The sequence below is a fragment of the Lactuca virosa genome, chromosome 5 (genome assembly GCF_052849685.1).
Source record: "Lactuca virosa cultivar CGN04683 chromosome 5, Lactuca_virosa_CGN04683_v6, whole genome shotgun sequence".
Taxonomy (NCBI): Eukaryota; Viridiplantae; Streptophyta; class Magnoliopsida; order Asterales; family Asteraceae; genus Lactuca; species Lactuca virosa.
The window spans coordinates 175,228,873-175,242,654 of record NC_136430.1 but is presented as its reverse complement, the minus strand read 5'-3'; the positions used below and the strand labels follow the sequence as shown (position 1 = coordinate 175,242,654).

The window sequence follows — 13,782 nt, the reverse complement described above, 5'->3', positions numbered from 1 at the left end:
ACTGAGTTTTTTAATCACCAAGTCAAGTCAATATTTGAAGCAAATGGCACTTTACATCGGTCCTCGTGCCCGTATACTCCGCAACAAAACGGACGGGCCGAACGAAAACACCGACACATTGTTGAAACGGGTTTGGCAATGATGTTTAATGCCCACCTGCCTTCAACTTATTGGATTGATGCCTTTTCATCTGCAGTTTACATAATTAACCGACTACCCACAAAAGTTCTTGATGGAAAATCTCCATTTGAGATTGTACATTCCACACCACCCAATTACTCAACATTTAGGGCATTTGGGTGTCAGGTCTTCCCGTATCTACGTGATTACTCGGAAAACAAACTTGCTCCACGGAGTATACCGTGTGTTTTCATTGGCTATAGCCCTATGTACAAGGGCTATCGGTGCCTTGATCCTATCACATCTCGGATATATGCTTCCCGACACGCAAGATTTGATGAAAGTGTCTTCCCCTTTATGGATCACACTAAACCCAGCTCACTCACCACCCTTGAGATTTGCACCTTCCTTGACAACCCACATACTTCTCTGTCCAAACCAAGCACCCCGATCACTCCCATACAACCTGCCACTATCAAAAACTCCTCCCCATGCAAACTATGCTCCGATAACACCTCTTCAAACCCCCATCCGAGCCCACCCCCAAGCCCAACTTCGAGCCACGCCTCTAGCCCAATCATCGACTCCTCCTCAAGCTCGTCATCCCCTTCCTCTCAACATCCTGTGACTCCACCCAACACTATTCCCTTACCATCATCTCCGCCACCCCCACTACCCACACATCCTATGACCACTCGAGCCAAGGCGGGCATTTTCAAGCCTCGCCACTTTGCCGACTTCTTTACTCTTACAAGCCAACCATTACACACTGCTTTGCTCGCTACTAGTGACCCAAAAAGTGTGAAATCTGCCCTTAAACAACCTCACTGGGTTGACGCCATGAAACGTGAACTTGATGCTCTTCACAAAAATACCACTTGGACCCTTGTTCCACGTCCTTTAAATCGCCAGGTGGTGGGGTCCAAATGGCTGTTTCGCACAAAGTTCCATTCTGACGGCACCATTGAACGACACAAAGCCCGCCTTGTTGCTTAAGGGTTCAGTCAAACTCCTGGGCTAGACTACTCCCACACTTTCAGCCCTGTGGTTAAAGCTTCCACCATTCGGATCATTCTATCTCTTGCAGTTCTTAACAACTGGTCCTTACATCAACTGGATGTTAACAATACATTCTTGCATGGGCAGCTCACAGAGTGTTTATTCATGGAGCAACCTCCTGGGTTTGTTGATCCTCAACACCCAAATTATGTGTGCAAGTTGAATAAGGCACTTTACGGCCTTAAACAGGCCCCACGTGCGTGGTTTCATCGACTAAGCACCTTTTTAGTTTCTAACGGGTTTTCTTGTAGTAGGGCCGATACTTCTCTATTTATCTTTACACGTGGCGGGTGCATCATGTATCTTTTGGTGTATGTCGATGATTTAATTTTAACTGGAAATCAAGATGGGATGCTCAAAGAGTTTATCACTCAGCTTCACAATCACTTTGCTATCAAAGACTTGGGAAAGCTTAACTACTTTCTTGGTCTTGAGGTCTCCCATCTACATGATGGTTTGTTCCTAAGCCAAACAAAATATGCCAAAGATGTGCTTGAACGCGCTAAGATGCTTGATGCCAAACCGGCACCTACTCCCTTGTCACCAACTGCTACCCTCTCCTCGACGGGTGACCCATATTCGGATCCGACTCAGTACCGCTCTATTGTAGGGGCACTACAATATCTCACCATAATGCGACCTGATATCTCCTATGTGGTCAATCAAGTCAGTCAATTCCTCCATGCTCCAACCAATCAACACTTTCAAGAGGTCAAACGAATCCTCCGCTACATTAAAGGCACGCTCACGTTTGGTTTGACGTTCTCTAAGCCCACCAACACTTCCCTTCTTGGATATTCTGATGCGGATTGGGCTCGGTGTGTTGAGACACGACGTTCAACCTATGGCTACTCGATTTTTTTGGGCGGCAACCTTGTTTCTTGGAGTGCCAAGAAACAACCCACCGTTTCTCGATCCAGCTGTGAATCTGAATATCGTGCCATGGCCAATGCCGCTGCTGAGATCATCTGGATCACTCATTTGCTTCACGAGCTTCACACTCTTCCAGCGGTTCGACCTACACTCCTATGTGACAATCAAAGTGCTCTCTTCCTCACTCAAAATCCAATTGATCACAAGCGAATGAAGCACATTGATTTAGATTACCACTTTGTCCGAGAACTCGTTGCTTCCGGGAAACTTCACACCAAGTTCATACCATCAAAGCTTCAAGTTGCTGATATTTTCACTAAAAGCCTTCCTCGACGTCAGTTTGAGTTCTTCAGAGACAAGCTTTGGCTCGGCCCTCCGCCCCTCAGCTTGAGGGGGGATAACAGCTATGCAACTTGTCATAGTTAATATGTGTAGGGGCTGTTCCTGTATTTTTCTATTTCTTCATTCCTTTGTTGTATTTATTGTATCTATTTATAGTCTCCTCTGTTATCAAGGAGATCATTCGATCTAATTTACTATCAATTATTAATATTTATAACGAGGTTAGTAAAACTAAAAAAATAAGAATTCCATTATTTATTGATGTTAATTATGGGTTTTAAAAATATGAGTTTTTTCATAAATTATGATGTAGGTACGCCATTTAAAACCTCATGTAGAGCCACATTGGTTTGCAAGGTATGTATCGGTGTATGTGTTTTGTTATAAAGTGAATGTGAATTGATCATTGGTAAAGTGAGTTAAGTAGAAAAAAGAATAGGAGTTGGATTTATTATTATAATTTTGTAGCCCTTAATTATATATATTTACTAGTATTTGTGTTCGCGCTTTGCCGTAGATTCTTGCGTGTTTTTTCCGCATTAGGAATGACAATTGATTAAACTAGTATATCAAATCATATATAAGATGTAAAAGTATTAAAAAAACTAAGTTAGAAAAAAAAATTATTAAATGTTGGACAAAAACAGTAAAAAATTTAAAATTAGGAAAAAAATATGAATGTTTGGAAAAAAAAAAAGAAGAAAATCATATTATTAAAAATTGTAAATAAAACAAAATGGTTTGTCGGATTTTGATCTGGTTCAGAATTAGTCCGTAAAACAATAAATAGTAATTTTTTTCTCGAAAAATCCAAGTTTTAAAATTATTTTGTTGTATGATAATGAGCTTAACATCATAAATTTAAAAGAAATAAGTATAGTTTTTTTTATTTTTTATTTTTTTATTTTTTATTAAGAGTCGAAGAGACTGTTTTTGTAATTTGTGTAGATTATGAATAAAAGAAAGGAATTCATGGGCTATTTCTATAAACTTATACTCAATATTCAACAAATTCAATGTAAGTTGGATGGTTTATAAATAGAAAGTAAAACTGTAAGGGCTATTTGTGTAACTTATATTCAAAGCAATTGAAAGATGGTAGTGAGGCGCAAGGCACAATAGAGAAATCTATATTTAAATAGTAATTGAGTAGCTTGTATGGCTTGTACAACATGCATCATAACCTATATTACTAGCTTCAGTAATTGTAGACACAAAAGAAAATTTAAAATTGACAAAACTTTAAAAATGGTCCATGTGGTTTTCGAAAATATCAAGTTTAATCCTTAAGTTCAAAAAACCTCACAAATGGTCCCTGTGGTTTCAAAACTTTTAACATTTGGTCCTTCCGGCTCACTCCGTTAGCATTTCACCGTTAAGTAAGGGGCATTTTTGTCATTTCACTACCCAGGGACCATTTATGAGGTTTTGTATTACTTTTTTTTTAAATAAATAAAATTTAATATGCAAGGGGTCCCACCCTCTCTCTCTCTCTCTTAGTTCGTCTCCTCCCCTTTCTCTCTTCTTCCCCATTCTTCTTCTTCCTCCAGAAAAAATCCCCCTGCTTCCCTGTTGTCTGCAAGCAAACAACTGCAACTCTGATGCCTGTCTCAAAACGACCTTCAACAAATTCTCTTTCTCTACATACGCTTCCTTTGATGCGTTTTCTGATTTTCCTCCTCGTGTTTGAGGATGTCTTAGAGCTTCCAATATCATTCCCTTGTTTGGTTCACTCACAGGGTTTGGTTTTGCAGGCCTTTCGTTAAAGAATACAGACCATTTATACTTTTCTAAAGAACCAAATGATGGTGATTTTGGGGTTAATGACTCCATTTGATTCATGTAAGACTTGATCTGATAACCATAAACAGTAGATGGTTGATCATCGAACCCAACAGAATCCTGGGATTCGAAGACCATTAGAAGATGATTGAAAGCGAAGGCTATGGTATCGCTTTTCACCAGGGTCCATCACATTGGGGTTTGATCGTTGTGCATACGATTCTAGTATTTGCTTTTGATTCGATAACAATGAAGACGAGCTTGGGCCCTGGTGAACCCAGTAAATCGATTCAGTGGTCGTTTGCACACTATGATGTGTTGTTGTCTTTGAATTCATGTTCGCCTTTGAATTTATTCCGAGTAATTTGTCAAGTTTTATTGTTTTTGCTTCCTGCGTTGGTTCACCATGGTAATAAGATATCATATGAATGTTCATCTTTTATGGATTGACCATCTTTTCTAGATTTGATCTTGGAAGAAGATGATTCTCATTACAATCATGTGAATTTATTCATTTTGAAACAACTGAACCCAAATCATCTTTTCCGACGATCTGCCACCATGGAATTAATACCTCACTGTTTTTCTCAATCTCGACCTAGCGTTGTTGCTAGCTGGTTTTTGTTTTGTTGGGAAGAAGGAATTTTTCATTCCGATCCTGTAGAAGTGTTATTAACTGGTTTTCACTCTTTCAAAAATAAGCAAAGAAAACCCCCAATAGTTACGATGGTTGTTGTTGCAACGTAGATGAAGATTTGAGTTAGATTAGGTCTAAAAAAATCGTGATCAGTAAAAGGGAAGCGGGGGGGATTTTTTTTCTGGAGGAGGAGGAGGAGGAAGAAGAAGAAGAAGAAGAAGAGAGAGAGAGAGAGAGAGAGAGAGAGAGAGAGAGAGGGTGGGACCCCTTCCATATTAAATTTTATTTATTTAAACAAAAGTAATACAAAACCTCATAAATGGTCCCTGGGTAGTGAAATGACAAAAATGCCCCTTACTTAACGGTGAAATGCTAACGGAGTGAGCCGGAAGGACCAAATGTTAAAAGTTTTGAAACCACAGGGACCATCTGTGAGGTTTTTTGAACTTAGGGATTAAACTTGATATTTTCGAAAACCACAGGGACCATTTTTGAAATTTTGTCTTTAATATTTTTATATATTTATAATTATATATACACTTAATTGTGGGGAGCTTAAAGTTTTTCATTCTTTCAATTTGGTCACAAAAAATATCCATTCTTTGTTTTTGTTACCTGGTATTTTCTTTTATTGACTTTTGCCACAGTATTATTGGGTTTTTTTTTTTTTCTTTTGGGTCCTTTCCTTAGTGACTGGGTTTCTGTGACACCTACTGGCTTTGGTTCCTGTGCCGTTGTGTACACGTGCTTTGTTTGGGTTTTCTTTCGGGCCCACTGATCCTTACTTCGTCTCTTTACTCTGTTTCTTCTTTCTTCTTCTTGTATGTTCTTCGTTTATGGCAAGCAGGTAAATTTTCCCCCACCTTTTTTCCCCGTAATACCCTTTCTTACTTTGCCTCCATCGTCATTGCTTATCTCTCTCTACTTACCATCTCCAGTTGAATGACTCCTCCATTTGACCATTCCATTCGTAATCGGTGGGGCAAAAATAGATCGGAGAGGAAAACGAAGAAATCGCTAACGCCGTCGTCGTGCGGTTGTGGCTTCTCAACTTTCATCGACGGCCTGTAACGACCCTCCCTCATTTATTCTGTATCCAAAGGTCTTTGATTAATCAGGAGACAAGCAATGAACGATTCTTTGTGATTACTGATGAAGTTATCGATTGATGCCCTACCCCTCTAATCAGATAAGCTTCTATTCTAGGTTCTTCTTCAGTTTTGATTCCGATAAAAAGCATCCCCTTCATGGTCTCTGATTCTGATCTTTACACACTCTACCACTGTGTATTCCATTACAACAAAATCGATTGGGTAGGGACAAGCAAAATCAGCTCATAATTTGAAGTCGATTACTTCTGTCACCGTTGGGGAAGAAAACTGCCAACCACCATCACCACAATGATCTAATACACAAATCCTAAATTTCAATGAGGTAAACATTCAAAAATGGATTGTAAAGTTCTGAATTTCCTATGTTTTTTGCTCATTTGAAATATGGATTCAGGTTGCACACCAATTGTTTGATTTAAGTCCTCAAAGAAATTAACTCTTTTTAGATCAACAAAGGGGTTGATAAGCTTATTTTCCTACATCCGCCTTAGCAACTGTTATTTTAGAGGTACGCTTTCTTTTTTCTTTGTATCTATCTCGACTTCCATCCAAACCTGTAAGCCAAATGTTGACAACGAGTGGAGGAGAGCGGGTGTTATTTTAAATGTTTTTCTTATTCAAATATGAATTTTATCTTATTCTAGTGGAGGAAGGAGGTGTCATTGGAGACTTATCTTCTAATTATCTTTGGTGCGTAGACCCTTTGGGTATGTGATTCAACAATCTTTTTAGTTATATCAAAATCACATTCACCTGAAATATATACTCATTTCTTTCAACTATATAGACGGGGCAATAGATTCTGGTCATGGGTATCCAAGCTTTGCAGTCTCTGTGAGAGTGCTTTTCAAAGGAAAGCCTGCAACTACTGGTGTGGTATATATAATATCATATTCACTTCTTTAATTTAATGGCTCAAATGTATGAAATATCTTTTAAAATTGTTATCGACCTTCTTTACATTTTTGTTGGTAGGTAGAGTTTGTTAGGGATCCCATGTGTTGGAACACACACACATTTTCTGCGGTTTCTGGTATGAAGTAATTATTTTGATGAATGTATTGTATGCATTTTTGTTATGATTACGATTAATTAGGTATAAACTATATATTGATTATTTATATTTTTATGTATTTTTAGGTGTGGAGGTGCCTTTTGTAATGGGCAAAAAATTCATGTTAGGTGACACTGATAAGGTTGAACGATCTCTACTGGTGGTTGAGTTTGGATATGAACATGATGGTCCATGTGCTGCCAATATGAACTTATTCAAAGAATTTACTACATCAGCCGGGTAAAAAATTTAATTCTACTATTGATATTTCTATTTTCATTTTCTTATCATTTATGATAAGGATTGAGATTTTTTAGGGAACAAGAAGATTAGGTGCAACTGCTGTAGATATGTGCCACGTGGCTCTGGGCATTGTAGAAGAATATTGGGAATATCGTCTAAAGCCATAAGATATGGTTGCTGGTGTTTTGGTAATGCTATTTAATTATTTATCCTCAAATTTAGTTTAAAAACTTTATTTTAATTTTGCAATATTTTGAACCAATAGTAATAATTATAATACTTATACTTATAAGAATAAATTACATTTTTAGTTCCATTGTTTAGTCGGTTTTTACAATTTTTGTCCATATTTAATTATTTGGTCCTTCCAAGTAACTGACTATTATTTTGGGATTAAAATTGCAAAAGTAAGCCATACTTAGGGACCAAAAATAGTCATTTTTCTTGGAACAGAGACCTCAAATAAGGCCCAAATTTGCAAAAGTAATAGTAATGGTGACGATAGTGGTAATTACTATTATTATTATTATTATTATTATAGCTGTAAACTATTACAGTAACAATAACAACCGACATTGGAAGAACATAGGTAAATAGTAAATACAAATTTATTAAATGATTTAGTTTCTATTCTATTATATTGGAATCGTTCATATTCTAAAAGGTAGGACACCACACTAATGAATAATAGGTTACTAGATATAATCTCAAAGCTAAATCTTAAAAAAAAAATAAAAAAAATAAAAATTTGGAGACAGGAGTACTGGAAGGTGGGAGGGGGTAAGGTAAAGTTGAGATAGGATCAACCGCCACCCTTCCACATAACAATGTATGTTTAATCATGTTTAACTTTGGGCCTGTAAATTGACCATTATTGCCCATATTTGATATTTTCTTTTCTTTCTGTTTCTAGAGTTATTAGTTGTGTGGGCCCACGGCCTCCCACACAATACATAATTTTATAAAATTGAAAAGAAAGAAATATTAGTTAAGGGTTTAATATTAAGTTTATATTAATAAGGGGTGATTCTTGCGACAAAATAGAACCACAGGGACAATTTCCGTCATACCAAACATTATTAAAAGCTTTTAATTTAGTCGCTTCATGAGTTATGCATAACAATGCCCAGGTTTGTCAATATTGTTATTTTTCTTCGTCTATTTCACATTATTAACTCTGAATTTACAAATTTGTCCTTTCTCTCAACAGCTAGAATTCGGTTGTTGGTAATATCCACAAAATGACCATCTTTGTGAAAATAGTTAACATTGTTTTTAATAAAGGGTAATAATGTCAATATGTCATCTATTTCAGACTATAAACAACTTTCTTTTGTTTGGTTAATCTTGGACCAATCGGATAAATAAGTAACAACTGGTTCCAAATAGTTTGTTGCTGTACCAAATATGGCTTACATAGTTTAAGTATCCACCAATAATGACATCCTACTTTCACATGACTTCTTTCTTTTTTGCTTATGGTCAGTTATCAAGTCCACTACCCCGGAAATACATGTAAACTTGATGCACCAATAAAGTTCAAAAATCCGAATTTGAGGAGGAAATTAAGAGGGCATCTTCACCATAATGCACCATGTCCATCTCCAAGAAGCAACAATAATTCAACAAATGAGGTGTTGACACTTGACAATAGAGGTTTGAAATTAAAAAATTCCTGCGAGATCGATTGAATGCCGGGGCTCAGGGAGTCTGGTACTTTAATCTTTGAATATAGTGCTCTATTATTTTGATCTTCGACACTTTGCTTATTATTCATTGCTCTATTTTGGTATCTTATAGGTTTATTCACACCGCAAAAGAAATGCAGCATTGAGACTGGGAAGGACAAAGTAGTAATTCCTCATTATTTTATTTTATAAGTTGGTGATATATGCTTTTTTGAATTGTAAGATGATTCATGAATTCATTTTTAATTTACAAGGCTATCTGATTATGTTTGTTGTGAACATGTATTCTTGCAGAAACTTTCAAAATATGATTTTTGGACGAGTTAAGGACTACATCGAAATAAATAAGAACATACTATTGATTCATTTCTTATCTGGTTACCAGACTACACAAAAGGTAATCTAATGGACATGTTTTTTTTTAAAGGTATGGCTTTTATGGATCCGTCAAAGTTCTTTTAGAGAACCTATGGTATGTCTCTGTCAAAGTTCTAATGTTTTTTTGATGTGTTTACAGTCTTACTGATAAACGACGACTTAAGCTTACCTTTTATTATTATTATTATTATTATTATTATTATTATTAATAAAAAAGAATAAAACACAAACAACTGTCTCATAAAATTTCTATGCTTCAAGTATTGAATCAGGTCATTTTATTTGTTAATCCATATTATTTTCCAATTTTTTATCACAAGGGTTGGGTAAATAATGCTGACACTTGACAATCGAGGTTTGATTGCTGATGCTTTCATAGAGGAGGATAAGAGGACAAAGGGGTTGTTACCACATACCAGAATACATGCACAGATTACACAGTACAAAGGATCGAAGGTATTCCCTTTTCTTGAATCTTGATAGCATCTGATAATCAAAATAATATAAAAGTTAGATTCTTTATGTATTGATATTGTGCACAACTTGGTATGAAACGTGTGTTAAAAACTATCACTATATATTTTCAGGCTGCAAAATATATTGCTTCAGATATATGAAACCTCAGTTGCTGAAATGTTACATCACAAAACCAATCAGAAGGTATTTATATCTTTTGGCTCTCATTAATTTAAATGTATCTTGCAAGTTGTACCCAAGCTTTGGACTTCAAATCAAAAGTAGGGTGTATGGATCCAAGTTTGTAAACTTAAATGTAGTAAACTTAACAATCCAAGAAAAACAACACACGTATAAGAAAAAAATTACTTTATTCATTTATATAATGCTCATTACAACCTTTGATGCCAAGCATCTATCTTGGACCGGAGAAAGATATGTTGTATATTGGGTGTTTGTTAATTATGTTGTATGTGATTGTTCCTCATCATAAATACGTTGTTATTATCTTTTTTGTTTGTCCTTTACGTTTTATTATTAAAATGCTTATTTAATCAAGAAAAACAATCTCATAAAAAATATAATAAACTTCATAACCAAAATTTAGAAACGGTTCACTGAAACTTAAAATTAATGATTTACATTTCATAAAAAAAACACTCATTCTCCAGAAAAGACATAAAAAGTTCGCATGAAACATGATTTGAAGTCCTTAGTAACGGAGGATATAAAGAATTTGTAGGATTTATCAAACCACTTAAATATAAAGTAACGAAGATAGGAAGTGTTCTTTACTGTAACCATTTATGTTTTTTTTATACCAATGTACTATCATATTTTTTAACTATAGACAAATTTGGTAATATACTTTCATTTCTTTATAACTAGTCGCTATATCAGATTTTTGTAAAACTATGAAGATTTAACATTGCATTTTAGTGAAAAGGTAAAACAACGTCTATGCGAAACATGGGCTTATTTCCTAGTTAACATTAATAGTAGTTAAAAAGTAATAACAATAAAATTTTAGTTTATCTATTTTCACGAATAAACCATAGATAAATACGATTAAGATAATGTAGTTTTACTATATCTTTTAGCTTATGAAATATTTAAAATGTTTTATATCAACTTAATAATAAAATTATTATTTTATAATCATAAATAGTTTTTTTATCATTTATTTATCAGTATTTTATGTTTATAATTATACCTAGTTATATATATATATATATATATATATATATATATATATATATATATATATTTTTCCCCCAGACATATATGTCAGTTCCATAATTAATTTTCCTCCAAAATTTATTTGTTATTTCCCGCCAATGGAAATTCCGCCCCCAAATGAAATTTATATTTCCCCAAATATATATATATATATATATATATATATATATATATATATATTTGGGGAAATATAAATTTCATTTGGGGGCGGAATTTCCATTGGCGGGAAATAACAAATAAATTTTGGAGGAAAATTAATTATGGAACTGACATATATGTCTGGGGGAAAAATAATATGTAGCTATTTATCATAGGATTAAGAGTAAATTACAAGTTTGGTCCATATACTTTAACACAAATATATAGTTTTTGTCCATGTTTTGAAAAGTTAGTATGGATGTTCCCCTCCTTTTATCGCTTGCAACTCTGCTTCTCATTCAACTTTTGTTTTCTTTTAATTTATGTTTTGTAGATGTCATGTAGATCAGGTTTCCAATAAACCACAAAATCATCTCGTAGTGAGCATCATTGATTTGGTTGGTTTGAACTTATTTTTAGGAGATTTTCTAGGTTGGTTGCAGATGAAATGATGGGCATTCTAACTTTTTCGGTTTGAACTCATTTTGTAGGGTAGTTTTTTAGTCAAAAGACGGGACTTCTGATTTTGTTTTCATTTTGATTAGGGTGTTGTTGTTTTTTTTTTTTTTTCGTGAAAGGATGGCAAAAGTATCTCTTTTTAGTGAGTGAGATAATATCCACTTTTGTTTATTTTAATTTTAGTGGGTATAGAGTTGGTTTTGGAACGAAAAATGGATTTTTGTGATATTTAAAGGATCAAAGGTGATTTTTATTAGCTACCCTTTAGTGGGAATATTTGGTGTTTGGGACGTCCTCAATCCAGCTTACACAGTTAGACGCAACATTTTGGAAACAATGGTGGTGTTTGCTTCAAAAAGTATTGGCTTAATCTCTCTAAGTTCTCATATAAATATTGGTTCTAAAGTAAAAGAATGTTTCCTTCTCTCTCTCTCTCTCTCTCTCTCTCTCTCTCTCTCTCTCTCTAGACCTGGCAATGGGGCGGGTTTGGAGCGAATCGATCTTGATCCAAACCCTTTTAACAAATTCCAAAATCCGATCCAAACCCGCTCTGTAATCTGCAGGGTTTTGAATAATCAAACCCATACCCTTATCCACCGAATCAGCAGATATCCAAACCCGCCCCGTAACCCGTAGGTTTTTTGAATAATCAAACACATTTTACTTAAATCATAAAATCACATTTATTAAATAAAACAAATGTTGATTTAGAAAACACATTATGTACTCATAGACTTTCGATTGAAATTAAAATCATTATCGTAGTTACTTCCGATTGGTTTTTGACCGTCGGTTGCATTGATAGAGAATATGAATTATAAACTTTCTTCCGGTTGATAAATGAATTTATTAATTTATAAATGAAATTGGTGATTACATGGTGAAATATAAATGAAATGACATCATAATTCTTGGGAGAATACGGGAAGTCTAGAAGTTGAGTCCTCGAGTCCTATGTAAAAACAATCTAGTTTTTGACATTTTCTCTATGGACTTTCGATTGGAATTTAAAGTAAACTTTAAGCAGTATAAACTATAAATGTATGATTCTAAAATTTATATAGGACGGGTTATAAATGGAGCGGATCGGTGATGGTCTATACCCGAACCCTTTTAATAAAAGGGTTAGCTGGTATGGGTCGTTAACGAGTAAACGGATCAAAAACTGTGCTCCAAACCTGTATAATTGTTAAGGGTTTGGATCGGATCAGGGTCAAAACTTGCTCCATTGACAAGCCTCTCTCTCTCTCTCTCTATATATATATATATATATATATATATATATATAATAAAGAAAAAAGACTAAAAATTCTAGAAACCATTATTTTTAATGTAAAATTAAGGGTATATTTGTCATTTCTCAAACAAAAAGTTGACAAAACCGTATAATGTTTTTTTTATTATATATATATATATATATATATATATATATATATATATATATATATATATATATATATATATATATATATATATATATATAAAATAAAGAAAAAAGACTAAAAATTCTAAAAACCATTATTTTTAATGTAAAATTAAGGGTATATTTGTCATTTCTCAAACAAAAAGTTGACAAAACCGTATAATGTTTTTTTTTTATTTTTTATTATAGTGTTTAAGATCTTAACTAAATTGGTATAATCTTAATTAATAAAAGTAAAGACTTTTTTTGTTTTCCTCGTAACCAATAATATGAAGATTAAGAGAAAGATAAAAAGTTTTTTTTTAATATTTTATAAGATTAATATATTAACTAGAAATAGTTAAAAATGAATTAAGAATCAATTGGAATTAATCGCTAATTAATTCTATATTATTTATAATTAATGAAGGGTGGAAGACTTGAATTGCAATTGTAAAATAGTTGAGCAAATGTGGTAATTCTAGAACCTCACTATGATTGGACAGATTTGAGAGGTTCCAGATATATTTTGAAAGCCTCCAATATTTGATAAGGAAACATATTTGAATTAGGATAAAATACTATTATTTCATTATTCCAATCATGGTTTCTAGTAGCTATAAATAAGGATCATATCCCTAGTAGAATTGATCCCTACATAACCAAGAAAGAGAATTTGGTTTTCATCTCCTCCTCTCTCCCATGTTTTGATCCGAGGGTGTGTACGGTTTTGGGTGTGAACCATTAGAGACATCCAAATTATTAGTGCTTACTTTTCAAGAGATAACTCAAGGGGATTG

General features: G+C 34.0%; 1 long non-coding RNA gene across 11 annotated transcripts; it reads left to right on the top strand.

Moving 5' to 3' along the window:
* The first annotated feature begins 5,534 nt into the window (after nt 1-5,534).
* On the top strand, nt 5,535-10,155 carry LOC145115827 (uncharacterized). 11 transcript variants are annotated; one of them, XR_013711722.1, is made up of 12 exons: nt 5,535-5,660; nt 5,752-6,247; nt 6,320-6,433; nt 6,570-6,632; nt 6,713-6,801; nt 6,901-6,958; nt 7,066-7,219; nt 7,297-7,410; nt 8,709-8,935; nt 9,023-9,382; nt 9,609-9,744; nt 9,876-10,155. It is a non-coding gene; the product is annotated as an uncharacterized LOC145115827 (long non-coding RNA). The 11 variants fall into 11 exon arrangements; XR_013711731.1 differs by lacking the exon at nt 5,535-5,660 and having other exon boundaries at nt 5,667-6,247; nt 9,023-9,072; nt 9,205-9,307; XR_013711724.1 differs by lacking the exon at nt 5,535-5,660 and having other exon boundaries at nt 5,667-6,247; nt 9,023-9,072; nt 9,205-9,382.
* The last annotated feature ends 3,627 nt before the right edge of the window (nt 10,156-13,782 follow it).